This window comes from Amblyraja radiata, chromosome 38, assembly GCF_010909765.2.
Source record: "Amblyraja radiata isolate CabotCenter1 chromosome 38, sAmbRad1.1.pri, whole genome shotgun sequence".
Classification (NCBI taxonomy): domain Eukaryota; kingdom Metazoa; phylum Chordata; class Chondrichthyes; order Rajiformes; family Rajidae; genus Amblyraja; species Amblyraja radiata.
Genome location: NC_045993.1, coordinates 6,495,397 through 6,521,422, shown reverse-complemented (window position 1 = coordinate 6,521,422; position 26,026 = coordinate 6,495,397). Strand labels below are relative to the sequence as shown.

Sequence of the window (26,026 nt, the reverse complement as noted above, 5' to 3'; positions counted from 1 at the left end):
TACTGTACTGTTTGGGTAGGGAGTTACTGTAGTTAGACCCAGGAACCAGGAACTGCCCTATCAGAGATCCGTCTGAAGAAGGGTCTCGACCCGAAACGTCACCCATTGAATCTGAAGAAGGGTCTCGACCCGAAACGTCACCCATTCCTTCTCTCCAGAGATGCTACCTGTCCCGCTGAGTTACTCCAGCTTTTTTTGTCTACCAACGGTAATATCAGGATGGATGGTGTGTGCAAATTGGAGTAGAACCTGATGATGGTGGTGCTCCCCATGCACCGCCTTCCATTATCCGCTTTAGTGGTAGGTTTTGCTGGTTTGGGAGTTGCTGTTCAAAAGGGCGGCACGGTGTGGTGCAAACTCCACACAGACAGCACCCGCAGTCAGGATGGAACCCGGGTCTCTGGCGCTGCAAGGCCGCAACTCTATCGCTGCACCACCGTGCCCCCTCCCCCACCCCCTGACTCCTGACTCCCCAATCAACATTGTTGTGAGCCTTTCATTTTAATCTACACTCTCTCTGAAGCAGTAACACTATAGTCTGCACCCTGCTTCCTTCTTCACTGTACTACCTGTTGTACCATGTCTAGTTTTGATTGTAATCATGGATGGATACGAGAGAAGTTTTAAGGCCCTGTCCCACTTTCACGACCTAATTCACGACCTTTTTTACTCGTGGACATTTTTCATCAGGCTAGAAAAAACGCCCCGACCTACTTGATGCCACGAGTACCTACGACCAGCATCACGGCCTGCTACGACCTACCTACGACCTCGTGACGACCATGCTGCGAGTATGAGTCAAGGGCAAACTCGGCAGAGGTCGTGAATTGGGTCGTGAAAGTGCCAGAATATCTTTGGTATAGCCCAGCATCTGCGGTTCTTTGTTTCTACAGTTGGGCCGAAGGGCCTGTTTCCATGTTGTATGAATATATGACTGGGTGTAGAAGGACTGTGGGACCTTGATCTGATCAGTTGGTCGTGGGATCACAAGTCTGTTGCCTGCTGCTTTGAAGACATATGGTCCTGTTTTGCAGTTATGCCAGCTTGGCATCTGATATTAAGTGTACGTGCTGGCATATCGGTCTGTACTCCATGCTGAGAGGACAGAGACAGGGGCCTTGATTTATCACACAAAAAACTGGAATCGCTTCTTAAAGGCAGAATCTCTCAGTGCAGCACTCATTAACTGGTCAAGTCAAGTTTATTCGTCACATACACATACGAGATGTGCAGTGAAATGAAAAGCGGCAATGCTCGCGGACTTTGTGCAAAAAGACAAACAAACAAACAACCAAACAAACTCCAAACAGAATGGAACAGAATCACATATTCTTTTACATATTAAATATTGTGGGCGGAAGGAAAAAAGGAAAAAAACAGCAATTTAAAAAAAAATCTAACGTTGGTCAACATTATGCCTGATAAATATTGTAACATCGGATCAGGGACGATTTAATGCTTCCTCTGACAGTGAGACTCTGTCCACACCTTCTGAACCTTCTGAATTTTGTTGTAGTCGGCAGGGCAGTACTCTGCATATCGCCAACTTGGACAATTTTACAATTTTATCAAGCCAATTAATCGATTGCCAATTAGCCTACAAACCTGTACGTCTTTGGAGTGTGGGAGGAAACCGAAGATCTCGGAGAAAACCCACGCAGGTCACGGGGAGAACGTACAAACTCCATACAGACAGCACCCGTAGTCGGGATCGAACCGGGTCTCCGGTGCTGCATTTTGCTGTAAGGCGGCTACTCTACCGCTGTGCCACCGTGACTGCCTTTAGTTCTGCCTCGGGGAAAGCAGCCAACATAATCAAGGACCACTCACACCCCGGTCATTCCCTCTTCTCCCCTCTCTCGTCGGGCACAACTTGAAAGCACGTGCCACCAGATTCAAGAACATTTTCTTCCCTGCTGTTATCAGTCAAGAGACAAGAGTGTTTTATTGTCATATGTCCCAGGTAGAACTGTCACAAGCTAAGGATGCGTACCTGACACCTCAATCGCCATTGCTGTGACCCTTTCACTATAATCGACGCTCTCTCTGTAGCTGTAACACTCACTCCTTCCTCACTGCACACTACCTGTTGCACCATGTAAGACAGACACAAAATGCTGGAGTAACTCAGCGGGACAGGCAGCATCTCTGGAGAGAAGGAAGGAACGGGTGATGTTTCGGGTCGAGACCCTTCTTCAGACCATGCATGGTTTTGATTGTAATCATGTCTGGATACTGGAGAAGATTTATAAGGATGTTGCCAGGACTCAGGGGCCTGAGCTATAGAGAGAAATCATACAGGCCACAACGTTATTCCTTGGAGCGCAGGATGCTAAAGGGATATGGACCAAATGCGGGCAAATGGAACTAGTGTAGATGGGGCATCTTGGTTGGCATGGACAAGATTGCTAAAGGGTTTGTTTCCATGCTGCATGACTCTTTGACACAATCTCATAAGTTCATAAGTTATAGGAGCAGAATTAGGCCATTCGGCCCATCAAGCCTACTCCACCATTCTAAGCAATTCATAGCAAAAGGATTTGAGTATAAGAGCAGGGAGGTTCTACTGCAGATGTACAGGGTCTTGGTGAGACCACACCTGGAGTAATGCGTACAGTTTTGGTCTCCTAATCTGAGGAAAGACATTCTTGCCATAGAAGAGGTACAGAGAAGGTTCACCAGATTGATTCCTGGGATGGCAGGACTTTCATATGAAGAAAGACTGGATAGACTCGGCTTGTACACGCTAGAATTTAGAAGATTGAGGGGGGATCTTATAGAAACTTACAAAATTCTTAAGGGGTTGGACAGGCTAGATGCAGGAAGATTATTCCCGATGTTGGGGAAGTCCAGAACAAGGTGGACACAGTTTAAGGATAAGAGGGAAGTCTTTTAGGACCGAGATGAGAAAATCATTTTTTACACAGAGAGTGGTGAATCTGTGGAATTCTCTGTCACAGAATGTAGTTGAGGCCAGTTCATTGGCTATATTTAAGAGGGAGTTAGATGTGGCCCTTGTGGCTAAAGGGATCAGGGGGTATGGAGAGAAGGCAGGTATGGGATATTGATTTGGATGATCAGCCATGATCATATTGAATGGCGGTGCAGGCTCGAAGGGCCGAATGGCCTACTCCTGCACCTATTTTCTATGTTTCTATTCATTCATGGCCGATCTATCTTTACCTATTTTTTAGCTGGATGTCACTCAAAACAACGTTTTTCACCGTATTTCAGTACACGTGACTATAATAAAACAATACCAATAACAATATAAATACCAATATGTCCCTTTAGCCTGTAGAACCGGTTAATACTGACAGCATACACAGCTCAAATGAAAGACTGCTGACATTTCGGCTGCATTTTTTTACTGTTCGAATTTCTGAATGACAGTTTTTATGTCTTCTTGCTATTCTTTCAGCCATGATAAGCCAAACGACCATAACAACAACATGCCTATCTAGGGCAACTAGAACATTGTGAAAATGTTTTCCAACCTTTGACACTGAGCCAACAGGGCACATGTGAAGATGTCAGAACAATGGTGGGGAAAGGCAAGCGTACCTGGAATATTTCAGATAGGTCATTTCAGGCTTGTGTCTTTCTTTTAAAGATATACAGTGCGGAAACAGGCCCTTCGGCCCACCAGGTCCGTGCAGGCCAGTGACAGCCCTGTACACTAAAGCTATCCCACACACTAGGGACAATTTGCAATGTTACCGATATCGATTAACCTACAAAACTGAACGACTTTGGAGTGTGGGAGGAAACCGGAGCACCGGGAGAAAACCCACGCAGGTCACAGGGATAATGCACAAACTCCCTGCAGACAACACCTCTAGTCAGGATCGAACCCGTGTCTCTGGCGCTGTGAGGCAGCAACTCTACCGCTGCGCCATTGTGCTGGACTGTGAATAGACTTCTGAATCCTTTCTCTTATTGCTCTGACACCAGATAATCCTGGCTTGGAAGGTGTATGATCTTTATGGTTTAGTACAGGAATGTCTGAAGAAGGGTCTCCACCCAAAACGTCACCTATTCCTTTTCTTCCAGAGATGCTGCCTGACCTGCTGAGTTACTCCAGTATTTTTTGTCGATCTTCTTGTGCACTTGGTAAGATGGGTAGGAACTGCGATGGTTTGGACCATTTTATGATGAGTTGCAGGAACATCCACTGCCTTGAATTATAACATACCTTGCACTGATAAACACACAAATAAACATTTGTCTCCTGATCTTATAATCTGCAGTCAGCAATATTTTTACAGCTAAGCTTAGCAATAGGCAAATAATAAATTGCATTAGGAGTTAGGTCAGAGGCTCCATGCTGATTTAGCTCTTGAATATTCATTGGTGTGCTGTGTGTGAATCATACCGGATCACAAACTAATAGTGGATGGTTGGCAAGGAGAGAGGAAGGGGTGTAGATCGCGGGGTGATTGAGAGTGGCATAGGGTTCGATTGCGGCACGACGGTAGAGTTGCTGCCTCACTGCGCCAGGAACCCCGGTTCGATTCAGACTACCGGTGCTTGTCTGTATGGAGTTTGTACGTTCTCCCTGTGACCACGTGGGTTTTCTCCGGGTGCTCCGGTTTCCTCCCACTCTGCAAAAACTGGCTTTGGTAAAATTGTAAATTGTCCCAAGTGTGTGCAGGAAAGTGCTAGTGTACGGGGTGATCGCTGGTCGGCGCGGACCCGGTTTAAAGGAGGTGTGCAATTATTTTTCAATTCCGTGATAGGTTGCCAGGGTAGCATCAACTTTGCTCTTTGCCCTATCACAGACATTCCCTCTGTTCTCTCCAACCCCCCCAACCTTTGCAACTTAAAATATTGTCTTGTCTTCTCACTTTTTCCAAACTTCTTGACCTGGCGATGTTTCTCTCTCCTCTTTAGATGCTGCCTGACCCACAAAATACTTTCAGAATTCCATGATTTTGTTTCAAATTTCCTTCATCTGCAGGTTTGCCCCCACCCCAGCCCCCCTGCCGATGCCTTCCCATTGCAGGATGTAGATTTTGCAAGGCTGACTACAATTGTAAAGGATATGAATAATTTCCACTCCAGCATTCTATCCAGAATCCATTCTGTCTGCAGGGTCTTGGACAACTCCGTGTTGACTAAAAGAAAAACAAGATGTCTATTTGGATTTTTTTACTGCCACTTATAAAAGCGGTGGTAATAAAAATCATGGAGTCACAGAGTCACACAGCGTAGAAACAGGCCCTTTGGCCCAACTTGCCCATGCTGACCAACATGTCCCATTCTTCAGGGGAGAAGGTGCAAATTGCAAATAGTAAAAAAATAATATTATCGGGCAATAAATTTAGACAGTTTAAGGATAGGACAGGTTCTGAAGAAGGGTCTCGACCCGAAACGTCACCCATTCCTTCTCTCCAGAGATGCTGCCTGTCCCACTGTGTTACTCCAGCAGTTTGTGTTTGTCTAAAAGAGGTTGCTGAATTGTGGGGCATGGTTAATGATATTCCCTGTGGAGCTACACAGACGGCTCAGCAGTTTATTCTAGATGATAATAACTTGGATGAAGTTTGCAGATAACACTTAGCAGACAGAGTAAGCTGTGATGAATTGGGTCAGCAAAATAAAGAGAAATAAGAATACCATAGACCTGATACAAGCGTAATTCAATGAGCAGAGGTGTGAGGGCACATTTGTTAAACCAAAGAAAATGTTGCTGGTAGTAACTGCATTTCCATGAGTGTAGCTGGACAATGCAAGTGGCCATAAAGCTACTGGGGTCAGAGAGGAGAAACCATTTTGAACAACTAAGCAAACCTCTTTCGTCACTTAAAGACATTTGCCACCGCTGTCAGCATTTACCTAATCCCATTATAATAGGCATTGAAAAAGGCATTACAATACTCAGTGCAGGACGCATTGAACAGAACTGTTTAAAATGTGCTCAGTGGAAAACAAAGTCAAGTGAGATACAAGGTGCGGTAAATCACCATGGAAGCAGAGTGGAGAACCAAAGGCCAGGGATATGTGGAGAAATACGTCAGGTTGTGCCTGGGACGTGATCTTACATAAGGTTGCTCACTGATTGGCAAGGATAAGAGATAATTGATTCCTTATTTCGATCTGAGTGAATCAAAATAAATTGCTATCTGACGACTGAACCTATCACCTATATAACCATATGACAATTACAGCACGGAAACAGGCCATCTCGGCCCTTCTAGTCCATGCTCTTTCACACCCCTTTCCCAGAGCTGCTGCTACATTCTTTTAGCTCTACCTTAATGAGCTTATTTCATTATTAGAGTCATTGAGTCTTACAGCATGGAAACAGGCCCTTCGGCCCAACCTGTCCACACCAGCCCACACGTCCCATCTACACTAGTCCCACTGAACCTGTCTGCACTGAACCTGGCTGCATTTGGCCCATATCCCTCTAAACAGAGAGTTTAGCCATACTGACAGCCTCCATTGTGAATTGTGGCAAACAAATTTACAATGGGAAAGATTTAAAGCTGACGCCATGCGTGACAAATCGAGGAGCGATCTATCTTCACTGCGATTATCTATGGCCGCTCTTAATCCAGAGTCTGCACTGGTCTTGATTCTCGATATTTAAGGCTGCAAGAGTTTGACAAGAATTTATACCTCGTCGTTATATTTATTCACTATTAGTTTGTTGAATGCGTGTGCTAATATTATCCAGCAAAGTTGCACAGAATAGAATGTAAGGAACCGAAGCTCTACCATCGGGCAAAAAGTATAAAAGTGTGAAACAGCATACCTCCAGATTCAGGGAGAGTTTCTTCCCAGTTGTTATCAGGCAACCGAATCATCCTACCTCGAGACCCTTCTTCAGACTGATGAATTCGGGAAATCTATTTACATTATGCAGACCAAATTGGTAATAATGCGATTTCAATGGGGAATGAGAGAACCACTTAAAAGTTACTTTGCAAATTGACATTGCAGAAAAAAAGCTGTCTTCAAATTAAACAGTCTAGGTGGAAAACTGTTTCCATGTAAGCTCCTTGCGGTAATCAGATACCATTGTCTCTTAAGAACACAGTAGCTACTTTATTTGCAAGTGTTCATTGAAACTGACAAGCTCCTATTGACATTTATGTAACAAAACTGCATTAGATAATGTAACATTCAGCTTTTATTATTTTTGGCCTGCAGTGTCGAAAATAAATTTATTGCATGAAAAAAAATCTTTATTATTGAAAATCCTGTGGGAAAAATATCTTTCTTATTGCAAAACTGAAACGCTCTAGTTCTGAATCCCCCAAAAACATATTTCCCTTGGAAGGGGTATGAAAAACAAGAGGGCACAGGTTAAAGGCGAGAGGAAGGCATTTTAAAGTTAAATAGGGGGGCATTTTTTTTGTGCAGGTAGTGGAACTTATTACAAGAGGAGACGGTAGATTCATCTACAATCCCAATGATGCGGAGGTTTGGGAGTTAAATTAAAGGGGCTGTCCCACTGCAGCGACCTAATTCACGAATTTAGAAGAGTTTAGGAGAGTTTGCAAAAGCGTGTCATGTTGAAGACCTCCTTCGACTATGTAGAAGACCTCCTTCGACCTCCTTCGACTATGTAGAAGACTAGCTTTGACTAGCTTCGGGAAAATTGGACACCGAATAGTGGAGAGTGAAGACGACCTCTTTCGATCTCCTTCGACCTCCCTTTGACCATGTTGAAGACTATCTACGACTACCTTAGATTACCTTTGACTACCCTCGATTACCTACGAATAACACGCCAACCTACTACGACCTACTTCGACTAAACCTACGAGTAAAAAAAATATTTATTTTTTTCCATGGCGACCTTTTTTTAACTCGCGGGCATTTTTCAGCATGTTGAAAAATACGCCGCGACCTAGCTGAGGCCTCGAGTACTCTCTAGCATGAAGGAGAGTTACAAAGACCTCCTAGGACCTCGTATCGACTATGAGTTGAGGCCAAACTCTTCTAAACTCATCATTTAGGTCGCCTCAGTGGGATAGCCCCTTTACTCTGTAAATTGCCCCTAGTGTGTTTGGAGTGGATGCAAATGTTGGGGTAACATAGAACTAATGTGAATGGGTGATCGATGGTTGACGTGGGCTTGGTGGGTTGAAGAACATGTTTCCCTTTGGTATCTTTCAATCTATTCAATCAATGACTGTGTGTTTAAGAGCCATTTATAGCCAGACACATAAATGGATAAGGCATGAAAGGATATGGTCCCAATGAGAATGGGATTGGTGTAGGTGGGTAGGAAATGGTTCTGATGGGCCAAAGGGCCGCAGAACACTCTGGACCTGAAGCCTTCTGTTGGACTCGTGCCCAGAACAACAAATGTTTTGCAAGATCTCTACCAATCCCTATTCACTTGTGATTATGTGTTACACTTTCTAGATACAAATGATCAGAATTGGTCCACATTGTATTCTATGTATTTTCTGTCTGCGTTCGTTTTGAATCTGTGGGTTTGTTGGTTGGGAGCTTCTGGACATCTGAATTTCCCTGAGGGGATCAATAAAGTATTTATTATTATTATTATTATTAGAATACCTTGGTTCTTTGTAACCCACTCCTTGATATTCATTGCCGTCTTGAAACTATGTACAAACAAATAAACCATTTGAACCCCTTGAGTAAATTCTAGTCCATGATTCATTCCACTTCCACTGATTATTCTTCACTGATGAAGATTTTTTTCCCCTAGTTTATTTTGCTGCATTGCAGCACAGAATGCATTGGAAACTGATCTGTAGTGTTGGAGTAGATCTGATTTCAAATCATCTATTTCCCCGACATTACCTTTTCAACCAGGCACCTGCTTCATTATAGAATGGAACATCTGTGTACATAAAACACTGTTCTCAACCTTGAGGTGCCTGTCATGCTTCAGTTTAGTTTAGTTTAGAGGGCCGGCGTGGAAACAGGCCCTTCAACCCACCAAGTCCAATCCGACCAGCGATTACACCGCCCCCCCAGCACTATCCTACACTCTTAGGACTATTTACATTGTTATCGGCCCAGAAATTTTCAATGGAGCCTCCTCCATTGTCAGAGTGAGGCCCAGCGCAAATAGGAGGAACAGCACCTCATACAGTATATACTGACATCTATTACAAACCCACTGACTACCATAGCTATCTCGACAACACTTCTTCCCACCTTGCTTCCTGAGTTAATTGGGGCAGATACAATAGCAACATTTCAAACAGACTTGGACAGCTACATGGATAGGTCAGGTTTAGAGGGATATGGGCCAAATGCAGGCAAACTAGCTTAGATGGGGCATCTTGGTCAGCATGGACAAGCTGGGCTGAAGGGCCTGTTTCTGTGCTGTGTGACTCCATGTGCCTGCAGCCCATCTCATTGATCATTATGGCTGCTTTTTATGTAAACCCAGCCATGGGGAACAGTCAGTCTGTGTATGTAAGAAGGAACTGCGGATGCTGGAAAATCGAAGGTAGACAGAAGTGCTGGAGAAACTCAGCGGGTGCAGCAGCATCTATGGAGCAAAGGAAATAGGCAACGTTTAGGGCTGAAACCCTTCTTCAGTCTGTGTATGTAGACCACCAACTTCTCACAGGTCTCTTTGAGATCTCCTCTCCTACTTCAATGCTTCAGTGAATATCGGCCTAACCCACCCAATGCACTGTAACTGGGGCACCATCCCAGATTTTAACTTAGTCAGTATTTAGCCAGTCAGTCTGAAGAAGGGTCTCGACCCGAAACGTCGCCCGTTCCTTCTCTCCATAGATGCTGCCAGTCCCGCTGAGTTCCCCCAGCATTTTGTGTCTACCTTCAATTTTATCCAGCATCTGCAGTTCTTTCTCACACAGTATTTAGTTAAGATCGACATGACAGTGTTGTAGAACGTGAACCTAACTCCAAGGTGAAACAAAACCACATGTCAAAAAAACTGCCTCAAAATTATCAAGCATACATTTAGACATAAATTGCATTTCAAATCCTTTACTTATGTTTTAATTTTAGGCTCATATTTTTTTCCTCCGTGGTGGGACTCTTGTCTTTGTGTTACTGGGTGTGGTGCTATGTCAGAGAGTCAAGTGTATAATCTGTACTGGCATCTCAGTATAGTGCTGAGGCCCAACGCATCACCGGTTCCTCGCTCTCCTCCATTGAGTCTGTCCAAAGCAAGCGTTGTCTGCGAAGGGCACTCAGCATCGCCAAGGACTGCTCTCACCCCAACCATGGACTGTTTACCCTCCTACCATCCGGGAGGCACTACAGGTCTCTCCGTTGCCGGACCAGCAGGTCCAGGAACAGCTCCTTCCCTGCGGCTGTCACACTACTCAACAATGTACCTCGGTGACTGCCAATCAACCCCCCCCCCGGACACTCCTCCCACAGGAAAAACACTATGACTGTATACATGTAAATAGATTTATTTATTGAAATCATATTCTATGTCGCTCTTCCAGGGAGATGCTAACTGCATTTCGTTGTCTCTGTACTGTACACTGACAATGACAATTAAAGTTGAATCTGAATCTGAATCTGAATCTGAACTGCACGGCAGAATTGATCTTCAACCAAGGCCTTGTCTGATCTTTCAGGTAGATTTAAGAAAGTTCATAGCAGCGTTAAATGAAAGGTAAGGGACTTAATCGCCACCATCCTTTGCCACATTTAACCCTCAAGAAATATCACTCGTTTTTATTTCATAGGTGGACACAAAATGCTGGAGTAACTCAGCGGGTGAGGCAGCATCTATGGAGAGAAGGAATGGGTGACGTTTCAGGTCGAGACCTTCGATTTTATCCAGCATCTGCCGTTCTTTCTCACACACTCATTTTTATTTGTTGTTTTTTTGGAGAATTCAGTAGCAAAATATCTATTCTGACCTCCAGTGAGATACTGGGCTCCCGAGATATACAAAAATGAAAAACAAATAACATTTTTAAGAAGGAACTGCAGATGCTGGAAAATCGAAGGTAGACAAAAATGCTGGAGAAACTCAGCGGGTGCGGCAGCATCTATGGAGCGAAGGAAATAGGCAACGTTTCAGGCCGAAACCCTTCTTCAGACTGACAATAAAATTGTCTCCTTTTAAATGACAGCTAAAAAAGAAATGTCACTGGAATAGCAATGACAACATACAAAGGTAAATAAAGAAGTTATTACTGTTACCTGCATTGTTTATGCACGTCTCACTGTTTGGTAAAAATGGATCAAGTGTACCTCCTTTTTTTTTGCTTGTAGGATCTGTTTCAGCAGAAATCGTCCTCTCTGTTCTCTTCCATAACATGAGAGTTACAGTATGCTTCCATTAAATTTAACGCACCTTGGCATGCTCTGAGAACGGGCTAAGTGTTCGGCTGGCAACCGGAAGGTAGCCGGTTCGAATCCCGCTTGGAGTGCATACTGTCGTTGTGTCCTTGGGCAAGACACTTCACCCACCTTTGCCTGTGTGTGAATGTGTGTGAATGTGTGTGAGTGATTGGTGGTGGTCGGAGGGGCCATAGGCGCAGAATGGCAGCCACGCTTCCGTCAGTCTGCCCCAGGGCAGCTGTGGCTACAGAAGTAGCTTACCACCACCGAGTGTGACTGAGGAGTGAATGAATAATGCGATGTAAAGCGCCTTGAGTATTAGAAAGGCGCTATATAAATCCCATCCATTATTATTATTATTTAATGTAGCAATGCAATGTGATATGGTCATAAGGTCATGGAGTCATAAGTGATGGGGGCGGAATTAGGCCATTCGGCCCATCAAGTCTACTCAGCCATTCAATCATGGCTGATCTATCATTCCCTGCTAAACCCCATTCTCCTGCCTTCTCCCCGAAACCCCTGAGAACCGTACTAATCAAGAATCTATCTATCTCTGCTTTAGAAATATCCATTGACTTGGCCTCCACAGTCTTCTGTGGCAAATAATTCTACAGATTCACCACCCTCTGACTCAAGAAATTCCTCCTCATCTCCTTCTTAAAGGAACATCCTTTAATTCTGGGGCTATGACCTCTAGTCCTTGGCTCTCCCACTAGTGGAAACATCCTCTCCACATCCACTCTATCCAGGCCTTTCAATATTCGGTAAGTTTCAATGAGGTCCCCCCCCCTTATCCTTCGAAACTCCAGTGAGTGCAGGTCCGGTGCCATCAAACGCTCATCATATGTTAACTCACTCATTCCTGGGATCATTCTTGTAAACCACCTCTGGAGCCTTTCCAGAGCCAGCACACCCTTTCCAAAGCCTCCACATAACTTCCTGTATTGGGGCGACCATAACTGCATGCAATACTCCAAATGTGACCCAAACAAAGTCCTATAAAGCTGCATCATGAGTTCTATGTATAAAGGGGGAAAAATCTGGTGAGGGCACATGTAGGTTCTTTACAGACAAATTCTCATATGATCCTAGAATCTTTTTGTGTCTAATCTCTAGAGATACAGCGCGGAAACTGGCCCTTCGGCCCACCAAATCCCCACCGACCAGCGATCCCTGCACATTAACATCATCCTACACCCACGAGGTACAATGTTTACATTTTACACCAATTAACCTACATACCTGCACGTCTTTGGAGTGTGGGAGGAAACCGAAGATCTCGGAGAAAACCCACACAGGTCACAGGGAGAACGTACAAACTCCGTACAGACAGCACCCGTAGTCAGGATCGAACCCGGGTCTCCGGCGCTGCATTCGCTGGAAGGCAGCGACTCTGCTGCTGCGCCACCGTGCAGCCCATTTAAGTGGTGGACCATTTAGGACCGCAATGTGGAGAAAGCTCTTTACTTGGAGGCTGGAGAATCATTGAAATGCTCAACTTTGGAGAGTTGTGGAGGCTCAACAGAATAATTGATTTTATTCAAAACTGAGTTCAAGGCTCAATCATTGATTTTATTCTGACCTGAGTTTGACAGCTTTCTGGATATTAAAGGAATCACAAAATGAAAATGGTTGTAGAAAATAGACAATAGACAATAGGTGCAGGAGTAGGCCAACAGCACCACCATTCAATGTGATCATGGCTGATCATCCCCAATCAGTACCCCGTTCCTGCCTTCTCCCCATATCCTCTGACTCCGCTATTTTTAAGAGCCCTATCTAGCTCTTTCTTGAAAACATCCAGAGAACCCGCCTCCACCGCCCTCTGAGGCGGAGAATTCCACAGACTCACCACTCTCTGTGAGAAAAAGTGTTTCCTCATCTCCGTTCTAAATGGCTTACTCCTTATTCTTAAACTGTGGCCCCTGGTTCTGGACTCCCCCAAAGTGGCAGATTATTATATCGTTCAAGGAATCTTTCCTCTAGCCACTCTGATTGAAGACTATTAGCGCGTCTGCGCAAGAATCCCAGCCGCAAACACGCCTCCGACTACGTAATAAATCCCACCCATATAATTACAGGCAGATAAAATGTAAAAATAACTGGTTGTAGTTATCACATACTGAGTTAAGCTAAATGGCTACTACAATGGTGGTTGGGATAAAAGGTCAGCCTGTTCCTGTGAAATGGGGAATGAGAATAGGGATGAGAGGGAAAGATAGATCACCCATGATTGAACGGTGGAGCAGACTGAATGGGCCAAATGGCCTAACTCTGCTCCTATGTCTTATTATCTTAGTTTAGTTTAGTTTAGTTTATTATTATCACGTGTAGTGAGGTACAGTGAAAAGCATTTTTGATGTCAAAGAAAAGTCTATACCAGGCTACAATCAAGCCATCCACAGTGTACAGATACAGGATAAGGAATATAATGCTTAGTGCAAAATAAAGTCCAATAAAGTTTGGCTAAATATAGTTCGAAGGTCTCCAATGAGGTAGATGCATGGGAGGTCAGGATCACACTCTAGCTGGTGAGAGGACGGTTCAGTTGCCTGATAACAGCTGGGAAGAAACTGTTCCTGAATCTGGAGGTGTGCTTTTTCACACTACTGTACCTCCTGCCTGCAGGGAGAGGCGAGAAGAGCGAGTGACTGGGGTGAGATTGGTCCTTGATAATGCTGGTGGCCTTGCCGGGGCAGCGTGAGGTGTTTTGGCCCGAAACGTTGCCTATTTCCTTCGCTCCATAGATGCTGCAGCACCCGCTGAGTTTCTCCAGCACTTTTGTCTACCTTCGATTTTCCAGCATCTGCAGTTCCTTCTTGAACAATGGAAGGGAGGTTGGTTTGTGTGATGATCTGGGCTACGTCCACAACTCTGTGCAATTTCTTGTGGTCTTGGATGGAGCTGTACCCAAACCGTGCTGTGATGCTTCCCAATCAAATGCTTTCTACTGTGCATCTGTAGAAGTTGGTGAGGGTTGTGGGGCACATGATGAAATGTTACAGAGTAGGCCTGAATGGCAAAATTACCTACTTATGGCCCGGTGTGTTATTATGTGTAGGAAGAAAGTGGAGATGCTGGTTTACACCAAAGATAGATACAAAAAGCTGGAGTAACTCAGCAGGTTAGGCAGCATCTCTGGAGAGAAGGAATAGGTGACGTTTCGGGTGGAGACCCTTCGTGAAACTAGATGTTAATATGTGTTTATTGTATTGTATTGTATTGTATGTATGACTGCTGTAATTGTGGGGACAATAAAGGCTATCTAATCTAATCTAATCTACAACAACTAGGTCGGGAGAGGAATGGAGAGAGACGGGAATGCAAGGGTTATTTGAAGTTAGAGAAATCAATATTCATGCCAAAGACAGACACAAAATGCTGGATTAATAATAATAATAAATTTTATTTATGGGCGCCTTTCAAGAGTCTCAAGGACACCTTATAAAAATTTAGCAAGTAGAGGAAAAACATGTAAGCGGAATGAAATAAATAGTAGAGACATGACTAGTACACAAATAAAGACAGAATTCAATTCAAAACACAATATGAGGCAATTCAAGCACAGATGAAAAGGGAGGGGGACGTGGGGCTAAGGATAGGCAGAGGTGAAGAGATTAACTCAGCGGGACATGCAGCATCTCTGGAGCGAAGGGTGTTGTTATCGGTTCGAGACCCTGCTTCAGACTTGGTTTCTTGGTCCTCCAAAATATTCCAAATGTAATTTAAACTGGAGGTGGGTCTAAATTCATACCACCAGGGCTGCAAGCTGAATCTGGAATGTCCTAGGGACGTGGAAGGTGATATATAAATGCAAGGCTCCCTGTGTTGACGTGAGCGTGTGACGTCACGGACGCGTCGAGCCATTGGCCGGCGCGGCGGGCCAATGAGAGCCGAGTTGCTAGCACGCCGCTTTATTTTTAGCATCGAGGTGACGGCGGCCGCCTCGCGCCCTCGGCGTCGTGCGTGCGCCTCCTTCCGCCGGACACAAATAGCGCGGGAGGCACACACTCACCTTTCTGACAAAAAAATATCAAAAAACAAATGGGAAAAGTGGAATGAGGCGATGCTTTCGATTGAAGGAGACGGGGCCGGGGAGGGTTAGGGTGAGGGTGGGCTTTTTTGGTGGAAGTAGTTCCGGTCGGGGGCTGGTTACCAGAGGGTGGTGGTGAGCTGGTATAAGTGCGCGGGGGAGCCGGGGCTAAAGTTTGGGGCAGCGGCAGCTCGGGAGGAGAGGCGGCGGCGGAGGCGGCGGACCCGGACCTCTACCCGGACCGACCCGAGGCCAGCCCGCTCCCAGCACCACAAGTAAGCCTTTCTCCACTTCAATACATCAACCAATTCAAACCCCACATCTCCATATTAATGTTATTACTATATCTCTATATTATCATAATCCCCAAAACAGGGTTCAATCCCCCCTCTCCCCTCCATTAATCCCCCCTCTCCCCTCCATTGTCACTTTGCAACTCCGCCAGCTTTAATGTCCTGGTTTAATGTGTCCATGTTTTAAAAAAAAAAAAAACAGCAGGCCTTGTATTTTTTTTTCTGTTATTGATAACCTGAGGAGATATTTCGATCCAAAATTGTAGTTTATTCCCCCTCTGCCTCATCGTGAACTCCATTTTCCATCCATAGATTTACATAATAAGCTCATAGACCCGGATTTCTGAGGTACGTTTGTGTCTATTGATGATTAAAAAAAAAAAAATCGGTATGTTTTTACCGATTTCTGTGAGGGTGTCCATGAAATAACATATTGTACTTTTTCTCTCTTCTTTTTAAGCCTGCAGACAGTCGGTTGTTGACGTGTTCACTCACTAATTTCACTGCCAAGTCGAGATGTCGATTTTCTTTTACAGATCATGGATAAAAAAGCTCATCCATCGGGGATCTCGCGTGTTTTATTTATCAAAATAAAGGGAGCAGTGGTGATGATTTAACATATCTCATCAAACTGCGTGGACTTTTTTCCCCTCCTAATACGATGCACTGCCCGTCCTGCATGAAGATCAGGTTTAGGGATTTGTGGAAGGTTAAAGTCCTTGGGCTGGAACCTCTTAAGTTGAGCCATTTTCCCCTCTTTTAAGTGATTGTACCATTTTTATTATAGTAATAACCTCTGGATTTGTAAAAGTAAGAATAAATGTTCTCAAGTAAGAGACGCTTCAAGATTTTTATTTACCCCCCTTCAGTCAGGTTTGGTTTTATTGGAATTTGTTTTTTAAAAAAAAGAGGGGGATGGGCTCAGGGACATTTAATATTGAGCAAGAGAGGGAGGAGGGAGCGCGATTGCGCCTGCGCTGCGGGCTTTCCAGCCCCTCGGTGCGCATGTTCGCAGCGCCTGGTGCACTCTGGGAACTGTAGTCCGACGTGCCGGTGGCTCCAGCGTCAGCGCAGTGGCAGGAACTACAGATCCGATGTTGCAGCGCGACTCAGCCAGCAACCTTGCAGTGTTGTCCCAAGCCTGTAGGGTTCCTTCATTTGGCTTGCTTGGCTATTTTGTATTTCAAAGTGACGCCCAGCACAGCTGGATTACGAAATGTTTATGTTGTCCAAAAAAAAAGTGCTAGAAAAATGGGGTCAACGCTGGTCGTCATTTGCATCGAATGTCTGCATTACCCTATTATCTATGCGGTTGCTTTGTGGGTGCTTATATTTTCTTTCGAGGGGGGTGAAATAAATGAGCAATTATTATTCTAGGTGAATCTGTTCCAAGTTTACCTGCAAGAGAAATCGTCATCAAACTGCAGATGGTTGTAAATTTTGTGCTAGGAATAAACCCTGCCGTTTCGGATTTCAGAAACCGGCACATCTTCAGGCTTTTGCATTCGGTGATGATGAAGTGCTGCATTGGTCTTTATTTCTGCAGCTATTTGGGGGGAAAAATTGTCACTGCCATTTCATTTGTACCAAAACCTGACCATCCAGAGTTTCAAAACCTTTACCTTTCACTTTTTTTTCTCTCCAATCTTGCCTCTTTCACCAGAGACTTTGGTCATCTCGCCTGGTACCTTTTAATGTGCTTTGGTGTTAATGCTTCGGGATAGTTGTCTATGCTCAGTTCAAATAGTTCTTTCCTACCATTGCATGTTTTCTTGCACTGTTGTGAGAAACTGATCTCTTCATTGGATCACAAGATAAATTTTGAATGTGGAAGTTTCTTTGCCGCCTCTTAATTAAGCCATCCTAAAGTGCCTCATTGTTTCAATAAATTGTTGAGATGTGCAGAAACATGCCAGGTGACATTTGATGTGAAGTGTGAAGCTGTACATTTTGGTAGAAAAATAGAGGAGATTAACAATATAAATTGAAGGGTTTCGGCCTGAAACGTTGCCTATTTCTCCATAGATGCTGCTGCACCTGCTGAGTTTCTCCAGCTCTTTTGTCTACCTTAAATTGAAGGACAAGCAGGAGTGGGGATCTGGTGATTCATGTCCACATACTGTTGTCTTACAACAGGGCTGTTTTATTCCCCCAAAAATCAAACAGCATTGTTGACTTTTTAAAAATACATTAATTGCCAAGCTACAGAAATTATGCTGGTAGTTCATAAACGAGTGATTGGAGGATTCTGAACTATTTTAGAAAGACCATGGAGGTTACAGAGGGTATTTGTGAGCATGGTTTACGAGGGCTTGAGCAATATCTTAACACCAGGATAATGATTTATACATACATATTTCAATTGTGTGAACAGGCATCTTTTTCAATGAATTTGGCTAAGAGGTTTATAACTTTGCTGACACAAACTGGAAATATTGGAATCTTGAGTGAAAAATAACAGGCTGGAGCAATGGGTCTGGCAGCATCTGTGGGGGAAATAGATAAATTACTTTTTGGGTCAGGACACTTCAGGCTTCAGATACTGTTGTGACCCATTGATTTCCTCCAAATTTTGAAATTCTGACTGAGAAGAAATTGTTTCCACTGGCAGAAGGTTTAATAACCAGGGTAACCAATATTAGAAAGAAGGTGGAGCCATTAAATGCAGAAATCTACAATGCACCCCCTGAAAGGAGGTGGGTGAAGAATAGTGAGTGGGAGGTGGTCACGTTATAAACCTCCCTTTACCAAATTCAGAATCAGTCGCACCCATTTCACATAAATATAAAGGGAAAAAATAATGGCGAGGCAATGGGAAATAATAGGGAAAAATGTCATCTCTTGCAAAGAGACAACACAGATGCAATGGACTTAATGTCCTGATTGCATTTTGGTTCTCTTTCCCAATGTCCTTTCCATATGTCGATTGTGGTGGGTGAAGAATTTTGAGTGGGACAGAGAGACATGAGTTAGTGCATTGTCCTTGATGCTAGCATGTTTAAAGCCTCCTTGTGACCAGTGGATTGAAACTTGGCGTATTGTTCATTCTCCCACTGCTGATATAATCTGCTTTGAACAAAAGAAAAGCCAACATTGGGAAAAAAATCAATCTTGGGGCAAGAGAAATGTTTTGCTCTCTTTTGATTTGAGTTAAAGGTCCAGTTCATTGTGACATGATGCAGAGTGACGCATCGTGATGTGCCTCAATTAAATAAAAGCAGCCTATTTCATTCCGTTCACAAGAGTTCAGGGTAGACCCTCTTTGTGAATGGCAAGTTTTACCTATTTAGAGCTGGGGCTGAGATTGTTCCTGGAATGATCTAATCTGAGCTGCAGGAAATCAGCCCTCCCTCTCTCCAGTGACAATTGGGGTGAATTCAAGCCATGGATGGAATGCTGAATAAGGGCGGCACAGTGGCGGAGCAGTAGAGTTGCTGCTTTACAGCGCCAGAAACCTGGGTTTGATCCTGACTACGGCCGCTGTCTGTACAGAGCTGTGTATTCGCCCTGTAACCGCCTGGCTTTATTTTCTCTGGGTGCTTAAGTTTCCTTCCACTGTCCAAGGACGTACAGTAGGTTAATTAATTTCAGTAAAAATGTAAATTGACCCTAATTTGTTGGATTGCGCTAGTGTACAGGATGATCGCTGGTGAGCATGGACTCGGTGGGCCACAGGGCCTGTTTCCGTGCTGTATCTCTAAACTAAACTATCTTAACGTTTGGGAGTGCAGTTCTGCTTGGAGCCTTAATTTCTCAGTGTATAAAAGCAAAGTGCACTTTCATTCTAAGCTGCTTCCCTTCCTTACCCAATGGTATTTTTTGAGCAGAAATATTTATGACAAGTGGAACTTTAACTCGGGTGGCTAGGCAGTAAGTGTTGGTAAACTGATAGAGGGCATTGCAGTAGAAACTGATCCTGCCCTTATCTATTGTCCTTTTCAGCAGAAAATGCTCGAAGCTTATTGGGGACAGAACTTTCTCCCCAGCCTGGCCAACAATAGTGTCCCCACTATTATCACAGATGAGATCAACTTTGAACAAAGATCGAGATCAGTCCTGCCAACTGTCTGGTCTCTGTGGTGCAGCATTGCACGGGGTATTGCCTTTGCTCCAATTCATACTGCAGCCTTGACATTTTCAGAGATGATTTCCCAGTTCTACGACATTGATTTTTGGAGATTTTCATTTCCTTGGATCCATCACCTGGCAACCTAGCATGTTGACAAACATGCTAATCAAGTTCCTAGTGCTTCATATGTTAGATGAAAATCAGTATACAGGTTTACAAACTGCTTTTCCCCACTCTCCATAGCTGTAAAGTCTGTAGCACTGCTGCCAATTATGTGGCTCGCCTGTTGCTAGTACTTCACCCAGCATCTTCTCACTATTCTATTTCTTAAGGGCTACATTGGCTTCATCTTACAAGTATCTGTTAAGTCCCCATGTGGTCACGGGTTCTGCATTTTAACTGCTCTGAGTAAAGTAGTTTCTCGTGCGTGCCTGACTTGATTTACTGGTGACTATTTTGTATTTGTGGATCAAGCTTTGGACTCTTGAAGTAGGAAACTCTTTGCAGAAGCAAGGTATATTTTTAATCTTGCTCATGGATGTGAGGTTGTTTGATTGAACAGGTTACATCTTAATGTTCAAGTTCAAGTGAGTTTATTGTCATGTGTCCCTGATAGGACAATGAAATTCTTGCTTTGCTTCAGCACACAGAACATAGTAGGCATTGACTACAAAACAGATCAGTGTGTCCATATACCATTATATAAATATATACAAACATGAATAAATAAACTGATAAAGTGCAAATAACAGATAATGGGTTATTAATTATCAGAGTTTTGTCCGGGCCAGGTTTAATAGCCTGATGGCTGTGGGGAAGTAGCTATTCCTGAACCTGGTTGTTGCAGTCTTCAGGCTGGTATCTTATTGGCACCATTGTTGAAACCTCAAGAGGAATGACTACTCTTCTATGATCCAGCCAGACTGCATTCCACACTACTCTCTTGACCTCTATATCTCTGTCAAGTGCTCTATTTTAGGCATAGGTCATGCATGCTGTCTAATCTACGTCTGTAGCTGAAGTGAAGTAATGTGGTTTGAGGAAGCACTCTTGGATCTTTCTCGTTGATGACCTAGGTCGTGTTTGGATAGTCTGTTAATGGTGAATGGAAAACGGCAGGTATGACAGCAAACAAATCTGGAAAAACAGTTGTTACTGCTCATTTTGTAGGTGCTTTGTGCTTAACAGTGTGTGTAAGTGGAACACAATTGGAAGTAAATTCTAGGTGGTGATGATTCTTGCAGCGTATACTTTACTCAGCAGGTGTAATTGTGTAATTAAAACAATATGTCGAACAAGTAAAATACTACAGCAAGAGTTTGCTCGTGAAACTGGCTACATTTACATAAGGCTGTTTTTGCATCCTATGCTGGAAATGTACCCAGACTTTGTTGGTGCTCATCTATATATAATTTTTCACACCTTTGGCTTAAAGTGAGGCCAGAGGCAATTTTATTTTGAGGGATGAAAATTGAACTGAGGTGGTGGAAATTGGTAAGGAATGAAACCAGTACATTTGCTGTGGGGTGCGATGAATCTGATTTGAACAATAATTGATAACTGGTAAGAATTACATTTATAAGCATTTAAAAAGCAAATTGGGAATGTTGGTTTCCGTTGAGCTGTTTCCTCTCTGGGATCTCGGTCTTTGTTCTATTGTCAAGGGATATGGGGAGAAGGCAGGCACGGGTTATTGATGGGGGACGATCAGCCATGATCACAATGAATGGCGGTGCTGGCTCGAAGGGCCGAATGGCTTCCTCCTGCACCTATTTTCTATGTTTCTATGATAGGAGCATACATGGATTGAGTTGTCAAACGCCAGTGTATTCAGTTGGGGAACATTACAGACAAGCTTGTTTGTTTATCATCTACGAACCCCACAACAGAACACTAACTTAAAAGTCACTGGAATGCAATTAGATGTGTAAGAACGAACTGTAGATGCTGGTTTACACTGAAGATAGACACAAAAATGCTGGAGTAACTCAGCAGGTCGAGCTGCATCTCTGGAGAAAAGAAAAAGGGTGACGTTTCAGGTCGAAACTGAGATGTAATAGCTGTATTGTTCCCTCTTGTAATCATGAACTAAATCTTACAGCATTGAAGGAGACCATTCACAGTTGGCATTTGGAAGAGAAAATCTTTCTTCCCAAACCCTGGCCTTTTCCCATTGTGAGGTATGTGGGGAGGGGAAGAACGCTGACATTTTCCATGCAATTTTTTTCCCCGTTAATTTCCTTCTCGCCTCTGACTTTGTCAACCGCCTTAAACCCACGTCCCCTAATAACTGACCAGCTGGCAGTATTGGTCAGAACCCTGTGTATCTGTTACTGAGTCATCGCTGAGGCTACTTGTAGTGCTTGCATTGAGATTGGCCATCTCTGCTCTAAACCGGGGATCGTGGTACTGTTTAACGCCGTTACAATACAAAACACTCTAACTTCCTGACGCTATATTCTTTCTGGTAGAACCTTCATTAATGACATTGTTAATCCGCTCGTGACTGGCGTCACAGCCAGAACTCTGGCAGCCGATGTGTATTCAGATGCTAGCTGGCACAGAAAGGTCTTGATGTGGAATAAAACAGACCACTGAAATTGTAATTGCACTTTGTAAGCTGATAACTCAGTAATTGTAGTGTTTGAACAATGGGTATAAACTGACCTAGCAGTGCTCTTGTGATATGTAGCTAAATCCCTTAGTCAGATTATGGCTTCTAATTCCTGCAGGTAACCATTCCACATATAAACAACCCAAACCCTATAATTGCTTCCTGCCGTACATCATATTTTTTAGGTGAGCAGTTATAATTTGTGAGTGTATTTGCTTTTCACATCACAGTATTGTGTGTTCGATGAATAATCAGCATTTTGCTGTCGCGATCATCCCTTCCATTGATACAAAATGGTGTATTGTCAACGCTGCAGCGGCTATTCAATAGCAACAAGATTATTAATGACCTGATGCTTAATGGGTATGCATTTTTCATAGCCAAACTTGTATCTAAGATTCTTTTCAAATAGGAATATGGATGGCATTGGCAAATATGCCCATGAAAATATTCTAATTGTTCAATTTGCAATGTGGACTTATCTCGGGTAATATTACCTGAGTAAATACAGTCTTTGAGGGAATCCATCACTTTAATTTTTCTTCATAGCATGTCAATATAACATTTAACTAACTGATTGCAGGATGCATGCACTGACAGATTGTTTTTGACCAACTCAAATGTGTATGTTTGGAAATTATTGGAGACATAAACCTGTACATTTTGTTTGATTTCTAAAGTTCTTGACTTCACAAAACAAAATCCTGATCTACCTGGATTAGAGTTTTTTTTTTTAAATCAACAAAAACATTGAGCAGAAGTCATCATCTTCCCTGTTGGTATTTTCTACTGTTTTGTTAAACATTTTGTTAAACAATAGAGAACATTGATAATTAATGCATGATTTTTTGAAAAATTACTTATCTTTTAACACTCCTCTCTTTGCTGGCAACTTCCAATACTTTTTCCTGTGTTTGTACTATTCTGGGGCATGGCATTTGGGGGTAAGCAGCCCATCAACTAGAGGCCTTCCGGCCCTGACAAATTATTTGCTGTTTAATGTTTCAATGAATATTGTAGTCCTGTCTAGATTCCCAGGCAATTCCACCCTATGTAATCTTGTCCCAAGGCATTACTGACCTTAAGGGCTTGATGGTTGTCCTGACACCATGATGCAAGGTTCCTGATCTCTCGCCCGTTCTTCATCTCATTGTTATGGTTGATCTGGCTGACAACAGTGGTATCATTAATAAACAAAGATCGAGTTGGTGTCACAGTCACAACTGTAAGGAAGTAGAGTAAAGGAATAAGTTTCTGCACTGGATTGAACCAGGAATTAATCGTGATTGGTACTCTGGATGATTGGGGAGTGATAATATTGGATCAATTCCTGCTAATCGGTTTTCAGATCTTACTGGTAGAGGTTTCATGTCTATTTGCATGTTTAGGACTTGGATTGTGATTTGGGTTAGTTTGTCATATACACCAGGGTACAATTAATTTCCTTGTTTACCTGAAACTTGGTGAGCAGCACACGTACAGTGATGATATATGCAACAATAAAAACAATGACGAGCAATAAACAGTAGAATAGATCAAGCTTGTAGTTCAAAATCTTAATATTTATTTCGTCAAAAAAATATTGGTGTAATAATGAACAACCAAATGAGGTAAAATTGAGAGTGTGGTCCTGAGAAGTGTGGGCAAGTGCTATAGACCTGCACGGGAAGGTAGACGCTCCCGCCCCCATGAGTCTCGGGCAGATGGGGCTCGTCAGCCTGGGAAGGCAGTCCATCTAGGAGAGGGAAAACTCTGATTTAAAACCTCCACTGCCTTGTGGCCATATCCAGTCATGGAAAAGGCTCCAGGAGTAAACCTCAAGAAAATCCGGAGTCGGAGCCCCTAAGGCAGTTTGTCGTTGTCTACAACCTCGCACTGGCAGCTCCTGCGACGGCGCTGGTGCTAAATTGCAACGGCCCTGCTGTTCCTTTGGATCGATCGGTGACGTGGAGAGGGGGGACGTGCTGCATGGGCAACAGCCTGTCCTCCATATGACATCGCCCAGGTTTGAATCCGAACCAACAACTAGGATGCATCACCCATGGTCAGTCATGACCGAGAGGGGCCAACGGTCCTGAAAAGTGGTGTGAAACCGGTGATTAGTTCAGGAGTCTGAGAGCAGTTAAATCTGGACATCGTATCTTTCAAGCTTCTGTATCTCCTCTGAGGAGATAGAAGAGAGAATAAGGGTAGCAGGCATCCTTGATGATACTTCTGGCCTTCCTGATGCAATGCACCATGAAGCAGGACTGGATTGAATTTAGTGATGAGCTTGTGATAGACTGCACTTTGTTCACATTCTGGAAGTTCAGGTTGTCAAGAGCAGAGCTGTTGCCATACCTGGCTGAGATGCATCTCATCAGAGAATTTTCTTTAGCCTCTGGTAACCTCTGTAAAGATTTGAGAGAAGCCGTGTGGATGTGCCGAATCTTAATGCCTGAAAAGTAAATGTGCTGATGCGCTATTTAGATCACCACATCAGTGTGAAAAGGACCAGGTTAGATTGCTGGTAATATGGATGCCTCAGAATTTGATGCTGGGTCAACCTACAGCTGTTCCATTGATAAGGATAGAGTTGTGTTGGCCTCCATGCTTGAAGTCAACAACCAACCCCTTTGTGTTACTGACTTTAAGGGTTTGATGGTTGTCCTGCCACCATGATGCAAGGTTCTTGATCTCTCGCCCATTCTTCATCTCATTGTTATGGTTGATCTGGCTGACAACAGTGGTATCATCGGTAAACAAAAATTGAGTTGGTGTTACAGTCACAAGTGTAAGGAAATAAAGTAAAGGAATGAGCGCACAACGCAGCGTTGAGGGTCAGGGTGGAGGAATTATCAAGTCTGAATGACTGGTTTGCCAGTCAAGAAGTCCAACATTGGTTGTAAATGGAGGCCCAAGGCCAAGATCTATAAGTTTGGGGATGAGTGTATTTGTTATAATGGTGTTGCAGGCTGAGCTGTGTAATGAATAGCATCCTAACACGTGTTCTTATTGTCAAGGTGAATTTACTGCTGAATTTAGCACAAGAGATGGTGTCCTCCACAGACCTATTTTTTCCAATTCCAACGGATCTCGATTGTATGGAGAACAGTTGCAGATGTAGGCCATTGCCAATCTTTCCAAGGACTTCAGAATAGTTGATGTTAGAACTACTGGGAAGTAGCCATTGAGATGGATGGCTTTATTGTTCTTGGGGAATGGAATGAAGAAGGCTCCCTTGAAGCAGTTGGGACAGTAGACTGTCATGGGAGCTTGAAGATACCAGCAAAATCTGTGGCCAGTTGATTGGCACAGCATTTCAGAACCCATCAAGGGACTCCATCCGGACTGGCTGCGTTCAATAGCTTACCCTTGTGAAAGCCTACCTGTCACTAAGATGTGCGGGGCAGGGGTATCGGGACATGGAAAGATACACCCTAGGTGGAACTTTGCTTGTTCAAAATGGTCATAAATGGCATTGAGCTCATTCAGTAGCATTGCATAATTGCCAGTGCTCTCCAGATTTTGAGGTATTTGGCTCCCACCACAGTCTCGGGGCATCTGCTTGATTGAATTTGGTTGTTTGGACCATTTATTGGCATCCCTGATTTTCTTGCAGATATTATATTTGGCCGCAGGGTACAGTGCAGGATCAGCCTTCTTGAAACCTCCGATCTGACTTTAGCACAGCCTACATTGTTCAACCATCAGGCCATGCTAAAATCAGATCTGGGGACAAGGGATGAAAGACTTAGTTT

General features: G+C 43.7%; 1 protein-coding gene across 3 annotated transcripts in view; it reads left to right on the top strand.

Moving 5' to 3' along the window:
* Positions 1-15,467: 15,467 nt before the first annotated feature.
* Positions 15,468-26,026, top strand: part of tob2 (transducer of ERBB2, 2) — a 34,503-nt gene continuing 23,944 nt past the window's right edge. The window contains exons 1-2 of one of the 3 annotated variants that reach the window (XM_033013419.1): positions 15,474-15,585; positions 25,052-25,057. The gene's annotated coding sequence lies outside the window, so the exon portion shown is untranslated. Of the gene's footprint in view, positions 15,586-15,709; positions 15,952-25,051; positions 25,058-26,026 lie in introns of those variants that run through there. The other 2 variants (XM_033013420.1, XM_033013421.1) reach the window with 2 other exon arrangements.